We start from the raw sequence: 18,397 nt of genomic DNA, 5'->3' as shown, positions 1-18,397 counted from the left end.
ATAATTCATTCATCCTGCCTCATCCTTGAGTAATACCTTTCCATATGTTCCAACAAATTAACCACAGGAAGAAGGGTCCATCCAAAACACTTAGGATCTTATTCATTTTTAATGTCTATAAGATAGCAACAAAATATGCAGACTGCCTGATGTAAACTAGACTTTCAGGTACCATGACTAGAAGAAATTAAGTCTCAGCTCTGAATTTCCTGGTATCATTCCTGCCAACCATTTGTACTTCCTCTTCTACCTCTTGCTCTGAGAATAGTGAGCAAATCAATACTACCATTTCCCCTGGAAAGTACATAACTACGGACTTCCCTGATACTTGATTGTTCTATGCTATCCCTTTGATTTCTAGGGCCAAAACAGTTTTCTCTGGGCAATACTGACCTCTATGTTTTGTCTCCTAATGTAAGTAATATAAGGATAAGGTCTGTCTTGATTTTGTATTCAAATCCTTAGCTCAGCATTTCACATACAATAAGCACTTATTAAATGCTATTCATTCACTCATTCATCTCTTTTTTGCTACATAACCACCCCATCATTTTCACTTGTTTCTTTGATTACCCTACATATTCCATATATCAATTATAATAATAGTTAATGATCAGGTGTAGAATTTGAAGATTTTCCAAGTACTGTCTTAATGACAACATTGAAAGGTAGGTAGTGCCCAAACACCTAAAATCATGTCTACAAAAGAGATCTTAATGTTTCTTAAATGATTTATGAGTGATATTATTAATCTCAATAACAGATATGAAAATTAAAGTAAAATGATTCACTCAGTCATTTAGCTAGGAAGTGGCAGAACCTGGATTCACACCCATGTAATTCTACCTTATCATGATAAAGGGGAAAGGTTCATATTAACAACTCCTAAAATGGTCCTATAATTAAGAATTATAGATTACTTGGGGGAGATAGTATTAACAATTCTAAGTTTGAATAAATCTCTGAGACAATTCCAATTAATGGTTATTCAGAAACCCCAGCAGCTTGAAGGTAGAGATTATTGAACGCAAAAAGGCTTAAACTTAGGCAACACACTACAGTGGAATGAGAACTCAACTTGAATTCAGAATTCAGAAGTAGAGGAGTTTAAAATTTAAATTTAAAAAAGTCATCATAAAACCTGGCTGATCAGATCATAGGGTTGTGTATGAAAGCACTTAGAACAACTGTATTTTGTGCATGCATATGTCTATATATGCATGTGTGTGTATATATATGTATATATACACACACATATTGTACTATATATATAACATTATATAGTATACATATATGCTATATATAATATATAGTAGATTTACTATACATATGTACACATATAGTATATACATTTATATATGCATATATGTGCAACATGTGTGTATATATGCATGAATATATTATTATTTATATTATTATTAGCATTTTCTCTCTGAGATAGGAATTAGATTAAATTCTAAAAGGCAGAGATTAAGGACTGGACCTGACACTGAAAATTCATTCAGGCATAATGCTATGGGATATACTCACCAAATTAAAGGGACAGTCACACTACCATTATTCTTAAGATTTCTTTCCTAGTTCAGTGACTTTCTTGAAGGGCAAGCACAGATATACACACTTTAATTAATTGAACTGCAGTCAGTCACTCTGAGGTTGGAAATAAATCTTCACATGGTGCTCTAGACATCCTCTACTATAGCCATGTATAATGTACTGTCTCTTTAAAGTTGCTGAGTTAGGCTCTGCTCAAAGTTCCAAGAGAAGCAGGAGAGTTGGGAGTTAGTCTAACTGAAAGTTTTGAAGACAAGCAGTTGCTGACATTTGAAAGTTGTCAAATGGTTATATGTGCTGAAGAGAGTTGAGCATCAGAGCTCCATAAATGTATAGGGCAAATACTACTATTTGATTCTACCTTGAACTCAGAACGAGAAATGAAGAAAAAGGTGAAAGGATATTTTTGATTGTACTAGCCAATTAACTAGTTTGACTAAGATTTCGTGATCAGTATTAGTTTATCCACTCTGCTTAGCAGTAGAAGTGCAAATCCATCAAGGAACTTTTTATGGATAATTCCTAAAATAGAAAGAAGACACAAAAATTTACAATTTCTACACTATTAAGTTACTCCTTAATTCAAGGGTTTTCTTCATTCTTCTATCTCCTTGGCAAATTGCTAAAGTATGTGCCCACTTTCCCCTACAAATAATACATTGACGGGAGAAGTTTATGTGTGTATACTGCATTTATTATTTATACATTTGGTTTAATATAAGGGCATCCATATATTCTCGTGCTTTATTGTTGAGCAATTTTAAGATTTAAAAGTACCCAACATGGAATCAGTTCCAAAGACTTATCATTTGGATATCATTTTTCCATGAAACAATTTAATTCATTTCATCAAAGCACTCTGCTAGGTACTATAGACCCCAAACTGAGAGAGTTTCTTCTCCCATGAAGCCTATATTTTAACTTGAGAGGCAAAGAATAAATTCATAAGATCTGCATTCAAAGGAGGGCCTTTCTTTGTATTCACCACTAATTTCATATACAGTCTCTATATACTCAATAACTATTCTGTATCCTGTCAATTTTCACTCTTCAGTATTGTTGTTATATTTCATTTACCTAATAACTATTCCGTGCTCCATCATGTTTAGGGGCTGGATCTCACCACCATGCTAAACTATGTTCCATGACAATTATTCACAGCATTACTGATGCTCTTTAAATAATCAAAAAAAATTAACAATTGCAGATTGCCACATGATCTCTTGAGTTATCCCTGCACACCTATCTGTGTGTCCTGCTTTTTAAAGCCCACAAGTTGGGGTGACGAAATGTACAGTGCTTTCTAGAGCCCCCGCATCAGGGTGATTAAAATATTGAGTCCTGCTTTCTAGAGCCCCCAAACTGGGGTGATGAAATGTACAGTGCTTTCTAAAGCCCCCATGCTGGGGTGATTAAAGTATTGACTCCTGCTTTCTAGAGCCCCCAAGTTGGGGTGATGAAATGTGCAGTGCTTTCTAGAGCTCCCATGCTGGGGTGATTAAAATATACCATCTTAATGGAGAAGTGATGAGGTGGGACTCCTAAGGATGGTGGAAAAATGGAGTCCATTTATTGCAAGGACTTTCCCCTTTTTATACCCTCATACCCTTATATACCTCCCCTATAGTTTTCCCACTGTCTGTGACCCTCTATACCTATCTACTTTGCCCTAGGGGTTCTCAATCTTTAAGCCTCCCTAAGATATCACTCCTCACTTGTTTGGCATTATTATGAACATTAGTTGGGGAGGTTGGGTAGAGAGGGGGATTAATATCACAAGATATAGACCTTGAATTAAAAAAAAAAACTTGGAAAGATATAGATAAGAGGCAGCAAAAGGGTAGGAGATAGAAAGCTGACACATACTGGTCATAGAGCTTTGGATACATCACTAATCTTCTCAGGCTATTCTCTAAGAATATCTTTACTGGTAATTCTCTGTATCTCTGAAATCTGAGGAACAATTCAGTACATAGGAAAAAATAAGCAGTTCAAATGAACAAGCATTTTATTTGAGTGATTGCTAGATACCAAGCTCCATTCTAAGATCATAAATTTTGAACTGGAAAAAACCTTACAAATCATTGAATCCAATCTCTTCATTTTTTTAAAGAAGAAAACTGAAATGTAGAGAGATGAACTGACTTATCCATTGTCCATAGTAAATGACAAAGTGTGATTTAAGACTAAAACTTCTGCTCAAGATTAATTGTTTTGTCCTTTGTATCACTCCAAGTCTTAGATGTTAGGGTTACAGAAATGAAAAGCAGACATCCTAGCAAGGTGTCATCATAGAGAATTTGAGAGGGCACCAGCAATTGGGAGGGTTCAAGGATACTTTTACAATGAACATAGTAGCACACTAAACAAGCCTTAAAGAAGATTCTCAGTAACAAAATTGAGAAAGATCATTCCAAGTATAAAGTATGGCTTATTTTACGAATTCATGAAGTCATGAAAATCTATCACAAAAATAAGAAAATTTGTGAGATACAAGTTTGGCAACTTCCCTTTGAGACATGGTTGGTTTGAGATATTGAAAGGATAATTCAACTAAAAATGTCCAAGAAAAACAGGAATGTTAGCCTGGAGTTTACGAGAAAGATTAGAGCTGAATATACCAACTCAAAGAGGTTGAACATTTGTCTGCATAAAGATGATTACTGAAGCCATGAGAGCAACTGAGATCACCAAATATTGGCATATACTAGGGAAACAAATAAGCTTAGGAGGCAGAAAATAGAGGATGACCCAGGATAATAGAATAAGAAGAAATGGGTAGATACTCAGTAATAACAATAGAGCAGCTGGCATTTATATAGAGCTTTGAGGTTTTGTAAAGCAATTTACATGTTATCTTCACAACCTTGTGGTATGAGTACTATAATTATCCTTATTTTGCAGGTGAAGAAACTAAGCAGTTAAGTGACTGAAAGAAGTCCCCACATCTAGTAAGTGTATGAAAAAGAATTTGAACTCCTCTGCCCAACTCCAGTTCCCCCAATCTTATCTACTACACCACTGACATGCATAATTCAGGAGAAAAACAAGTAGAGAGCAAAGTAATGGAAGCTAAGAGAGGAGGGGAGATTGAAAAGGAGGTGCACAAAAATGGGGAAATTATTTACATATCATCTTTTAAAAGCTTTATAATTGGGTTTAGTGCCATGGTAGTGACCCTAATTTCTTAAAAACTATGCCAAGAGAATACAAGCTCTCCTAAGGTCCTACACAAAGTAATTGCTGTAAGTCTGCTATCGAGCTAGTCCGGTGAATAGAAGCCCGTCACCAAGCTATATTCAAGGATGATCATTTGTTTAACCCCATCAATTCTCAACAAATAGTAATTAGTAGGGGTTCTTATCCTAAGTAGGGTTCCCTGATGTATTCATGAGGAAAATATGTCTCTGTATATTTATCCATCTGTCCTAGATGAAATTTAGCATTTCTATAAATTAAACAAAAATTGAAGAAAAATTCCACTGGCTTCTGCAGATTTCAAAATGTGACCACACACACAAAGTAAAGATGATAACAATAATAACTACTTATGTAAAAGAATGAGGGAGGTCTCTTCTCGAATTCTTTCTTTAGGGACAGGATTTTTTTGGTAATTTCACATTATTTATTTGTATGTTGTCTCCCGTGTTAGATTGTAAGCTTCTTGAGAGCAAGAATTTCTTTTGCCTTTTTTTGGTATCCCCAATACCTTAGCACACTTCTTAGCACATAATTGGTACTTAATAAATATTTACTGAATTTAAAATAACCATTTTAATTGTTTCATGGTTATTATTTCTATCATACTGTTTTCTTGATCCTGCTTACTTCATTTTTCTCAGAAAAATCTTTTCATAATTCTCAATATTCCTCATATCACTGTTTTTACTGCACTATAATTGATTACATTTCTATAAAATAATAAAACAATAATAATGATCACCTCTGCAAAGGAATGAGGGAGGTATCTTCACATATCTCTTCTCTGTGGCCAATAATTTCTTTGCAATTTCATAATGTTCACTTGGATTGTTTCCTGATGGTTAAGTCTTTCCATTACAGTTTCTTGATTGCTTACTTTACTTTCCATCAGTTCATGTAACTCTTTTTATGATTCTCAGTATCATAGCTTTGTTTTTCACATTACCTTATGTAGAGGGCCACAGACAGTGGGGGAACTCAGAGTAAGGTATAAGGCCTTTCAGCCTCTAATAATATCTGATTCAGCTCCTCATCTCCCTTAAGGACTCTCCCGGCCTTCCTGAGAATCAGGGGGTCGTGACAAACCGTGTTGTAATTGAAGCAGTGATACCAGGTGGCAAACTATGTATAATAGCAAGCTGTTTATGTGGTCCCACATGCGCAGTATATACTGGGCACATATCCAGTATTGTTTTGGTTACATAAGGGTATGACAGTATATAAAAAGGGAAAGAACTGGGAATAAACAGACTCCATTTTTCTACTACCCTCAGGAGTCCTGCCTCATCACTCCTCCACTAAGATGGTTTATTTTAACTTCCCAGGCATGGGGGATCTAAAAAGCCCACTGTTTTGTCACCCCAACTCAGGGGCTCTAGAAAGCAGGATTCAAAATTTTAATTATCCTGGCACGGGGGCTGGGAGGAGGAGGAGAGGGGGAAGAGGAGGAGGGGCAATGATACCATCAGCACTGCCCAAGAAGCAGTTTTGCCCACCCCCACACCCCCATGACCTTATTACAAGAGACAGGGCTCAGCTCCAGAGCCCAGGCAAAAAACGCTTGGGGCTTGATGGCAGCTGCTATTGTACCCAGAAAATATTTAAGCAAGCTGGTGGGGGAAAGGGATTGCAATTAGGGAGAATAAAGCTATATGCTGCTGGGACTACTGAGATATCCCCTGGAGAGCTGAAACCTGTCCCGGTCTGGCCTATAGATCCCTTGCCTCCACACACAGTCAGCTTGACTATTTCAACTCTTGAGAATGCTTACAAAACAGTGTTTATATATAATAAACTGATTTGGGAAACTGGGGAATGTGTACTTAGATCCCAGTCACTAATATGGGTGGACAATATGTAATCTGTCACCCAGGAGACGTAGTAGTAGCACCAGGCCTTCTGATACAGACTCCTGAAGTGCAGTTTGGTGATATCTATCCAGATTCTGACTCCAAACAACAGAATCCAGGAATATTCTAGACTGCAGCCGTTACAACTGACCGACCTATGTTCCTTATCTATATTAATGGCATACCATTGAAAGCATTGGTAAACACAGGTGCAGATGATAAAATCATTAGAAGTGTCAGCTGGCCTAGTCACTGGCCAAAGATTAAGGGCAGACACCTACATGTCTGGCGTAGGAGGATCAATAGTAGTAGCTGAACTTAGTGCTACCCCTTTGAGATGGAAATTTGAAGATAAAATAGCAGTTGTTACACCTGTTGTAGTAGAAAAAAAAAAAAATCCCATCAATCTATGGGGAAGACATAACAGTTAGGATTACAATTAAGTATTTTGGCTTTTTAGGCAGGGCTGTTATCTAAGGCCTGCCTGCACTCTTATCTGTTTCCATTCAATGGAAAACTGATAACACCAGTGTGGATAGAACAGTGGCCCCTAACCAGTGAAAAATTTCAGGCCTTATTAATTAATACAGGAGCAACTTGACCAAGGACATCTACAACCTTCTCTAAGTCCTTGGAATTCCCCTGTATTTCCTGTAAAAAAAAAAGAAACCTGGAAAATCCATGTCACAGTGGACACCTTTTCTTTTTTTTTCTTTTTTTTTTTTATTTTATTTAATAATAACTTTGTATTGACAGAATCCATGCCAGGGTAATTTTTTACAACATTATCCCTTGCACTCGCTTATGTTTCATTTTTTTCCCCTCCCTCCCTTCACCCCCCCCCAAGATGGCAAGCAGTCCTATATATGTTAAATATGTTGCAGTATATCCTAGATATAATACATATTTGCAGAACCAAACAGTTCTCCTGTTGCACAGGGAGAATTGGATCCAGAAGGTAAAAATAACTCGGGAAGAAAATCAAAAATGCAAATAGTTCACATTCGTTTCCCAGTACAGTGGACACCTTTTCAAGATTTACTTTTGCAATATCAGCAGCAAAAGAGACAGCCCGAGTGGTCACTGAATTCCTCATACAAGCATTTGCAATTATGGGTGTTCCATAAGCAATAAAAACAGATAATGGACCTTCATATACTTCTAAACAGTTTGCACAGTTTTGTGTGTAATATCAGATTTTACACACCACTGGCACACCCTTTAATATCCTCAAGGACAGGCAATAGTAGAGAGGAGAAACAGACATCAAGATGTTCCTCCAAAAACAAAAGAGAGAGGGAACCACAGGTAACTTACCCTAGAGAACTTCTAAACTTTATATATTATTTTTTTGATTTCTGATGGAGATACAATGGGTCCAGCAGGCGGGTTTTATAACCCACCAGTAGGGTAGTGTCCAATGCAAGCAGTTCCACTACCTTTAGATAATCTCCAAGTGATGTGGAGAGATCCAGAAAGTGGTGAATGGAAGGGATCAGATAGATTAACTGCTTGGGGAAGAGGGTTTGCTTGTATCTCTACAGATGGAGAAAGAATCGGAAGGGGGCCAACGAGCCACATTCGCCTTGTCCATGGGAGAAAGATGGAGCAGACCCTTGAAACTAAGGAGAAGACCCAAGAAACATTGGTTGGTTCTATCGCTGACTGTGCCCACCACTGAAAGAGCATGGCAGTTAACTCTGTGTATGACAATTAACTCATGGACATCAAAAATAGTCAGTGAGTCTGATGATGCAGGACTTCAAAACTTGCAGAAATCATTGGATTCCCTGAGACATGAAGTGGACTATCTCTTGGCTGCTCAAGAAAGGTGTATATGGTTGAGAATTGATAGTATGTATGATACTACAACTTGCCTGTGTGATTCCTCCCATGTTAATAGATTTAACCAGTGGTATATACCTGCTTCAATTAAAACAAAAGAAAGAGAGAGATGTAGAGTGTCAGTCAGTTGGGAAACTCTGGGTGAGGTATAAGGCCCTTCAGCCCAGAGGAAACCAGTTAACAATGTCTGGTTGCGCTCCCCATCTCCCTAAAGCATCTCAGCCTTTCAGAGAAGTCAAGGGGCAGTGAAAATCTGTATTGTGATTGAAGCAGAGTGATACCAGGTGGCAAACTACATATAATAAATAGCAAGTTGTTTATGTGGTCCACATGGGCAATGTTGATTTAGTTACATAAGGGTATTAGAGTATGTAAAGTGGGAAAAACTTAATAAATGGACTCCATATTTCCCCCATCCTCAGGAGTCTCACCTCATCACTCCTTCACTAAGATGGTGACATGGGGGCTCTAGAAACCATGGTACACATGGGAGGCTCTAGAAAACAGAAAAAAAAAAAAAACAACTTTAATTTTATCATGTTCATAAACCACAAGCTGTTTAACCATTCTCTAATTATGGACATCAAATTTATGAAGTTCCTTGCTACCATAACAAATGATATATAAATATTTTGTCATAAATGGGGCTCTTTTATATCAATAACCTCATAGGGATTTTAACTATTAAAAAGCTTTACATTTAATTTTCTTTTAGTTATATAAGTTTTCATAAAAGCTCTAAGGTTTGTTATTTCAAATCTCTTGATAAAATAGTTTCTATCTTAAAATAGCTTATAAGAGTTTTGGGGTAGGGCAAGGGAGTTGTGACCCTGGCAGGTAATACATTTTTCCCACAACCAGTTAGAGAAATAAAAAATCAAACTTAAAAAAAAAAAAAAAACTTTTGAAAGAGAAGGGAAGGTCACTGCTCTTTTCAAAGACAAGAGTAGAATGTTATTTTCCCCAAGCATCTGATTGGACAGCAATGATAAGGTTTCATAATGGAGTATACAGTCAACCATAACTTTAATTTCTGTTTTCCAGAATTCTACCACACAGAGAAGAGTAAGTTCTCTTAGAAACATTGCCAGTTCACTTTGAACAATAGCTGATTTCTCTGCCTTATCTAGCAGCTGAGTAAGGGAGAGTTAAAAAAAAAATAAAAGCTTCTTAAAGGAAGACAGGGAATAAACATTTTAACTCCGAAGTAAAATTGAAGTGCTTAATTGTCTAAAAACTGTTATATGTGAGGAAAAGAGATTTGACAACAAAAAAGTGAAAGAGCTAAAAATGAAGGCAAAATGAAAGCAAAGAGGGAAAAAAAGCTAACTAATAAAACAACTTATTTTCAATAAGTTTATTTTCCCTGATTACATATAAAATGTTTTAACATTTGTTCTTAAGTTTTGAGTTTCAAGTTCTATCTCCCTTTCTCCCCTTCCCACTCCCTGAGACAATAATCTGATATAATTTATACATGTGTAATCATGTAAAACATTTCTATATTAGTCATTTTATGTAAGAAGACTGGAACAAAGGAAAAGTGAAAAAATATGCTTCAATCTGTATTCAGAAAACGTCATTTCTTTCTCTGGAGGCAGACAGCATTTTTCATCATGAGTTCTTTGGGATTGTCTTGGATCAAACAATACAATTTAAATTTAGTAAGAATTTACCTAATTGTGCTTACTTGTTTCACTTGAGTGCTGCAGTTTATATCTTGTTTATGTATCATATTTTAAATATAATGTAGAGTAATACTTACATTTAGTTTAGCCATTATATTTATGAAAGACTATCATTTTTCCTAAAAAGAAAATCATTTTATCTCCCTGGGAATAGGGAGGAGTCAGCAGGGAAGCCTTACATATTAAATGTCTACCGTTCAGAACAGCAGCTGAGCAAGCCAAGCAACAAAGCCAAGATGGAGCTGCTACTGTAACTTAATGGCAGATTGCCCCAGGGACCAGGAGAAGGAGGGGAAGAAAATCAGTTTTGGAAGACGAAATAAATATTGGACTTCTACATTTAGTGATATTAACCTGCTTAGTAAGTAATTTTGCCTGTTATCGTCAAAATATATGTAGTACAAAAGTAAAATATTTCCAGTTTTTTCTATTTTTTTTTCTGCTGAGGCAATTGGGATTAAGTGACTTGCCCAGGGTCATACAGATAGAAAATAAGTGTCTGAGGTCAGATTTGAACTCAGATCCTCCTGATTGAATTCAGGGCTGGTGCTCTATCCACTGTGCCACTTAGCTGCCCATTTTTTTTTCTAATGTTGCCTATTTTGTAATCTGATGACGATGACTATAAGGAGCAATCGAGTCCTATATCCTGGATACCAAGACTGAATTCACCCTTTCTATAACTTTCAATAGATAAAGTTAGGCTAAGTTCAAATTCTGCCTCTGTCACCTCTTAGCTATATAAATTCTGGTAAGTCTTTCATTTTCTTGGATCCCAAGTTCTGGTGAATTGTGGAGGTTGAAGTAGCCTATAATATAAGTCCCCTTCAGGGTTAATATTTTCTGAATCTTAAGACCATTTGGTCAATATCTTTCCCTAGCATTCCTAGCTATTTGCAAGAGGAAAATTTTCTTTGTTATGGAATTCCTTAACAGTATGGTATAAGAATACTCCAGAGCAGTGGTTCTCAAACTTTTGTTCTCAGTATCTTCATGTTGCTTAAAAACTATCGAGGATCAGTTCAAAGAGTTTTTGTTCACATGGGTTATATTTATAGCTATTTACTATATTAGAAATAAAAAATAATTTTGAATTTGTAGATCCTCAGAAAGGGTTTCAGATACCCCAACAATTCTTTGGACTACACTTTGAGGACTACTGCTCCAGAGAATACTACCTAGGTTGACAGGGAAAAAAAAAAAAAAAAAACATTCTCTCGAAGAAGTTCCTCTCTTCTGTAGTGGTCCCCAATGACTTTAGGCTATATGGAAATCAACATGAAGTCAGAAATGCACCCTAACCCCTCTGGTCTTCTACTGGGTGTCTATAATAACAAAAAACATGTCATCCTATTTTCCCCAGATGCTGGGATAGGTAAAATACAACATGAATGAGCACTACATTTCTACAGGTTTAAAAAGACAAAACATCCCAATTAATAACTCGCTGTCTCTCATGTATTCACGTCTTCTGGGAACACTGGATGGCATTATCCAAAAGACTTGGACTTTTTCTGCCATGTATATTATGTACATTCCATCAACTTTATTGCACTTAGAAAATGAATAGAAGAAAATAAGAAATTAATAATCCCTACCATATTAATTATGAATCACAATGTCAAAAATCTTCATCTTTTAGAGATACAATGTGAGGTAAAAATCCAGCCACTGATAATTATTTGTGTGACCATGAGCAAGCCTAAAAATTGTACAGTTTTCCTCATCTATTAAAGAGGAATAATATTGGTAGTATTAACTACCTATGAAGTCATAGGAAATTATCACACTCAAAACAATTTAAACAAATTGTTAGACATGTGGCATTATCTTTTAAAAGGCAAAAATCTCTAACTGGGCTTTGTAAACTATAAGTACAGTGCATTTCTAATGAATTGTAGGTTAAGAACCTTAAATTCTTATCACCTTAAAATATCAGTCATGTCTTTCTGCGTAAAAGACTTATCATTTCTGATCACTGCCAGAAATACTATTAAAATCTGTTTCTTACCTAGAATGAGGCTAGCCAACTAGATTTCATCAAACAGCCAATTTCTCTCAAATATAGAGACAGCTGGTATCATCAGCTCACTTGGCACTGACAAAAAAGGAGAAATCAGCCCTGGCTACTATCTTTTCCAGAGGGTAGAATGATGGCAGGAAGTCTTACTGAAGGGATGGGAAGTCAATACTTAAAAACCCAAAGAGGAGAAAAGAAAGAATTAGGGTATCTAACAACTGTCATGAATATGCCCTCCAGGAAAGGTCTCAAGAGAATCAAGTTTTAATATTCTGAGTCAAAGGCACAAAATTGACACATCAACTCTGTGAATGGAATTAGAGATGCTCTGACCTTGGAGCAGATTGTCAATTCAGGTGTAGAGAAATAAGATGCTCTCAGGAAAAAAAAAAAAAAAAAAAAAGCAAATAGGCTGTATCTTATAAGGGGAAGTTTCACCAGCCAGGATGCTAACAGAAAAGAAATCACTAAAGATTGTCTGATTTAAATGCATATTCTAATGCCTTCTTAATACCTAATAAACTCTTTTGCTTTGCTCACTGTGGTGTTGCAAATGCTATCTTTTTTGGTTCTTTCTCATTAAATACAATTGCGTAGTTCTACTGGCATGCTTGTACTACTGTTCTGGGACAAAAATCAATCCTCTCTACAGCTACATCATATGGAGTCCCTAGAAAAAATAATCCCAGGTTTGAGTTTTCAGAAAAACTCAACAATATGTTTGCTTTACTATCCAGTAGAAATTTAATATAGCATAGTAAGAGAAGTAATACTAGAATATTCCTTCTCTAAAGCTGGACCTACTCTACTACAAATTTACATGCCAGCAGTAGGAAGACTTGGACATCCTAAGACATGTAGACAAATGCATCGGTGGGGAACAAGTGAATAGGACACATTGTGGATGGACACACACATATGGCAAGGGTTAATATATGGGGGGGACAACTCAGGCATCTGACTCTGTACAGCTATCACTGTCTTCTGGTTCTGCTATTAATTACTTTTTTCCCACTGGGTCTGGCTCCTGCACAGCTTTTGCTGAATCATACTTTGATGATTTCAATTTTAGTTCTATCTTCAGTAGAGGGTCTAATTTTTCTCACTAAGAGGTAGAAAAGACTCTTAACATCTCTCACTTAGCTTAGAGCCCAGAGCTTTCAACTTTATTTCTTTAATGATGTCACTTATCCGACTAGGGAGAAAACCCTTAGATGCTTTTTCTTAATCAGGTGAAAAAAATTGCCCTATTCACAGAGTCTTGGCTTTTTAAATTTTTTTCTCTAATTAGTGAAGAATCTCATCTCCAGGCACCAACACACAGAACAGACTGTAATCGTTGATGTTTTTTGATTTTACCTGCTGAACCAAAAAGGACTTTTTAAGTTTCTCATGAGAACCTCAACTTAGTTTCACACACTAGATCAAGGTGACCAAGCAGGACCATAGAGTGACCATGCCTATTTCTGTTCTTCTGCTTCTTTGGACATCACACCTGTAAGGTGCTTCTACAGATATTAGCTACTGTTCTGTGAAAATACTGACCCTGGAAGATCCCCTTAAGCCCATTCCCAATGGCATTGTATGCATCCTGTTATTGATTTCATTCCCACCATAATATACATCCCAAGCCCATTCCCATCATTATTATTGCTTTAGGCTATGAAAATCATATTTTCTTGTATAATAACTGCCTGATGATAAATTATCTAACTGCATTCTTTTTGCTTCTGTTATCACCTGCTAGCTTTGCTAGTTACAATCCTATATAAAATCTGTGCCTCAGTTACTCTAGACCGAATGCTTTGGATAGTAGTCCCATCGGTCAATTAGCTTATTAATAAATCTTCACTAAGAAATTAAATCAGTCTCTACTTGCCTCAGTTGCCCTGGTATTATCTACTTTTTCTTACTCTCAAAAGACCATCTCTGTCCCAAACCTTCCCTATTGACTTATTTAACATCTAGAAATTCCTCATTGTTAACCTGCATCTGTTCCCCCCCCTCCCCGAGGCAATTGAGGTTAAGTGACTTGCCCAGGGTCACACAGCTAGGAAGTGTTAAGTGACTGAGCCCAGATTTGAACTCAGGTTTTCCTGACTTCAGGGCTGGTGCTCTATCATACACTGCACTACCTATCTACCCCATCTGAGTTATTTTTGACCTTAGACTTCAGCAAACCAAGAGCTAACTGGGTCTTTAGTCATGGATTTTCTAATTCACTTTTTATGTAAATGAAAAAGAGGGGAAGAGGAGGGAAGAGACATAAATAGGAAAACCCAAGTGGAATGGCTAGGAGACTCCCTCCACTTCTAATTCTCTTTATTCTCAATTTCTCCCTTTATCATATATTTGTGGCCAAGAAACCTCCCAAACTTTGAGTTTCCTTATACACTAGACCTGGTTTGCATAGTTCCAGAAACAAATTTTCCCACCAGTAGATTAGTCTATAACCTTCCAGTCCAATTCCCCAAAGAAACAAGTAGGACTACAACTGCAGAGGAACAATCCAGCCCAGCCAGGCTTTTCCCTTCTTGACCCAGCTCACTTTCTGACTAAACACCAACTCTTCCATCCACCCCAAAATGTCCAAGCTTCCCAGGTGTGAAGAGGTAGGGGAGGAGGTGTTGGGGAGAAGGGACTGGATGTGGAGGCAGAAGCTATGGTCCCTCACCCTTCACCTCTCAGGGCTTTGGCCTCCAACCTGGACCTGGGTTCTCTCTGCCGCTGCTGGTTCTCCTCCGGCTGAGCAAGCTGGCTTCTCCATGTGCCTTCCACAATACTGTTTTGGGACAAATGTCCTCACTGCAGTTACATATCATCCTTCAGGAACTGCCCCATCACCCATCCATCCACTCTCCCAACCTCAGCATCATAGGCTCCAACCTGGCAGTCCAAGACAGCCAATTTTACTGGTGGAGGAGGAAAGGGGAGGGGAGAGCAGGGGAGTTAGTTGCCCATAGCTGAGGGTCAAGAGCAGCCACGGCTGGGGCTGAGCAAGACTCCTGGCCAACCGGACATCCCTCCTACTCAACCAAGACAACCAAATCAAGGAATGAAGAGCTAGCTTCAAGTGCTGAAGCATTTTATCTTCTCAAAATAGGTCAAATCCTTTTGAAGCGGCTGAATGCTAAGGTACCATTGTAATTACTACTAAAACCTTTAGTCCAGAAACCAAAGTTGGTACAAGATTAATATATATCACTGATCCTTTCCAGTCCCTACAGTTTATCTGCATGGCATTATTCTCTTATTCTGAGCTAACAGAACCTGACATTAGACATTTTCCAAAAAGAACATTACTAGAATATATAGTTTGGGTCAAATAAGATCATGTATGTAAGCCTTGAAATATTTCAAAATTGTATATAAATGTAATTATAATTATAACATCTAACATACTTTGTCTAACTTAGGAGTCTAGAAGAATCATATATACAAAAGATTTGATTGTGAAATAATAAGACTAAATCCATAAGTCACACATCAAAATTAATGTCATTCTCTTCTGGGAATGCTTCACAGATTTCTGTATGCATAATTTTATAGACATATATAAGGGAGCAGGGAAACCCTTATAAGACTAAACTATTCCACTCACTACATCCTTTTATCACTCTAATCTTTCATTGTTGGCAGCAATACCCTAACCTTTTTTCCTCATACATTTTAGATTAGTTTTTCTTTAAAAAGTACTAAAGCCATCCTCAAAACTTTGTCTTATGTGGAACAAAAGGCTCTTGACAATACATCTAGATTCCCTCAGTATAAAATAGCCAATGAGTATCTCCAGGGTACACTGACACTTGACTAATAAGACCATGACAGGAAATTCAAGCAAGAAAAGTTAGCTAAAATTAATCAATTAACAATGTCCTCAATGCCTATCCTTACTGAATATCCTCCTCTTATGGCTAAGTGAATCTCTTTTTTAGCGTATCTAATATATATTTTAATATTAAACACAAACTACCAAGGGACTAGCCTGAGTCACATCCAGCTCAACACACACACACACACACACAACACACACACACACACACACACACACGGGTGTATGTGTGTGTGTGTGTGTGTGTGTGTGTGTGTGTGTGTGTGTGTAATATATGTGTATATATATACAGAGAGAGATACATATATATATATACACATACACACACACACGATATATATACATAGAAATACAAAGAAATTCAACTACTCTACCTAACAGTCCAATATTGTTTACACAAAGATAGATTTTGAAATTGAGGGGCTTGTAGCTTTGGAGAAAAAAAATTTTTTTCAGAAAGAAAAATAGATGGCTACATTTGTATTCTCTATATCTCTATGTCTGTCTGTCTCTACACACACACACACACACACACATTCATATATCCACAGGACAACAAGGATATATGTATATGTATATCTATTTATAAATATAGAAATATGTCTCCTTTAATGAGTTAATTAATAATTGACTGCTTCTACATAAATTTTATTTTTGTAAATATTTTTTCTCCAATATTTAACCCAAACTACTGGAGGAGGGACTCTACTGAGTCAGGCCAATAGAGAACACTTTCATTACATACATAGATACACACATATATGTATGTATTTATGTGTGTATTTATTTGGACATTTAGAAAGAAAAACATAGAAATAAAGATATAGAGATATCACTATCAGTGGATAAAGATATATAAATTTAAATGTGGATATAGATTTTCATATAGAGATTTTTGATTTTTCATATAAGTATCATTCAATATACCTACTTTTTATTCATTCTCTTTGGCTCATGATTTAGGAACAAGATATCTAGATCTGTCTCTCTTTCTCTATATATGTATATATTTATATATGTATATATATGTGAATTAATATATGTGAAATAAGTTGATATTTGAAATATAAATTAATGTATTATACAGATGCATATATGTATACATTCCAACTGCTTCCCTGACCAACCAAGTATGTATATGTGTCCATATGTGTATATGCAGAATTCCTTCATATACACATGCAAATATATGTATATATTATACATGAAAGTGTTCTGGGCTAGTTCTCACTTGTCTAGTGGTTTGTGTTTAACATTGGAACAAAATTAAAACACTCAGACCATTTCATCAGTTATCAAGGAAATTAGGAACAATTAGTTAATAATTAACAAGGATATATATGTGTGTTTACATACATGCAATACATATGCATATATACATGTTTGAAAGAGACTGACAAACATAGGCCACTATTTCTATTAAAAAAAAAAAGTCCCATAAACCATGTGTCTTTTGATTTCAAAATCCAGTTTTGCATAAGTAACATTAGCTGGAGTAACAGGTGGAGAAGTCAAAAGCTAACCAAAGATATCCATCTCAGAATAATTTATAACAAGAAAGAAAACAGATGTTGCTTAACAAAATCCTTTTTTTTTTCCTACTGTCCTATTCATGCCTTTTTCAAGTATGTCATTTATACAGCCCAAAAAAAAAAGACTCTAGATATCTGTTCAATCTTCTCTTTTTAAAGATCTATAGTTATTTTCTTAGTAAAACCTTTTGCCATAACAGAAAAATATGCAAACTTTTAAAATTCATATTTAACACTCCCTTTCAATTTTCTAAGAAGGTTGTTTAAACAAGATATGTTGAGCTATAATGCTGTAGTTCACCCTCTTTCTCATTGGGAGCAGAAATTTATGTAGATTCTTACCCATAAAAATGGACAGGGGGCTGGAAAGATTTAATCAACTGTTGATTAATACTTATTCTAATGAACTTTTAGAGGGTCCTGTAGGAAGAAATACACAGAAGTAATGACAGATGACAAGGAATGGAAGGCGGACATTAACCATGTCTTTCAGGTACCAAAGAACTCTTCTTACACACAGGCATAGATCAGATTCCCCATCAACTTAGTTTTCTAATTTTACCCTTCAGTATCCTTTTAATGGATTACCCAAAACAAATTTTCTTGGAGCTGTCAATTTCTGCTATCAAAATGATTACATGTCTTGTCAAATAAATATCAGAATTCCACCTTGATCTTTTGGGGGTAGTCTCACTTGATGAACTAGTATTAATTCCATTGGAGCAAAGTATGGGAGTATGTTGATAGGAAACTTAAGTCCCTTGGTCCTTTTTAATCCTTGAAGATCAATAATGTGTGACAATTATTTATCAGAGCTACAGACAAGTTTATGCTAAAATATTATTTCCCAAGACTCTGTATCTAATATCCACTCT

At 36.2% G+C, this 18,397-nt stretch overlaps 1 long non-coding RNA gene across 1 annotated transcript; it reads left to right on the top strand.

Annotated features, from left to right (window-relative positions):
* The first annotated feature begins 1,818 nt into the window (after positions 1-1,818).
* Positions 1,819-18,140, top strand: LOC127541097 (uncharacterized). The gene is made up of 3 exons (XR_007948365.1): positions 1,819-1,946; positions 10,293-10,499; positions 17,937-18,140. It is a non-coding gene; the product is annotated as an uncharacterized LOC127541097 (long non-coding RNA).
* Positions 18,141-18,397: the final 257 nt, after the last annotated feature.

This window comes from Antechinus flavipes, chromosome 6 (genome assembly GCF_016432865.1).
Source record: "Antechinus flavipes isolate AdamAnt ecotype Samford, QLD, Australia chromosome 6, AdamAnt_v2, whole genome shotgun sequence".
Classification (NCBI taxonomy): Eukaryota; Metazoa; Chordata; class Mammalia; order Dasyuromorphia; family Dasyuridae; genus Antechinus; species Antechinus flavipes.
This window is presented reverse-complemented; position numbering and strand designations above follow the sequence as displayed.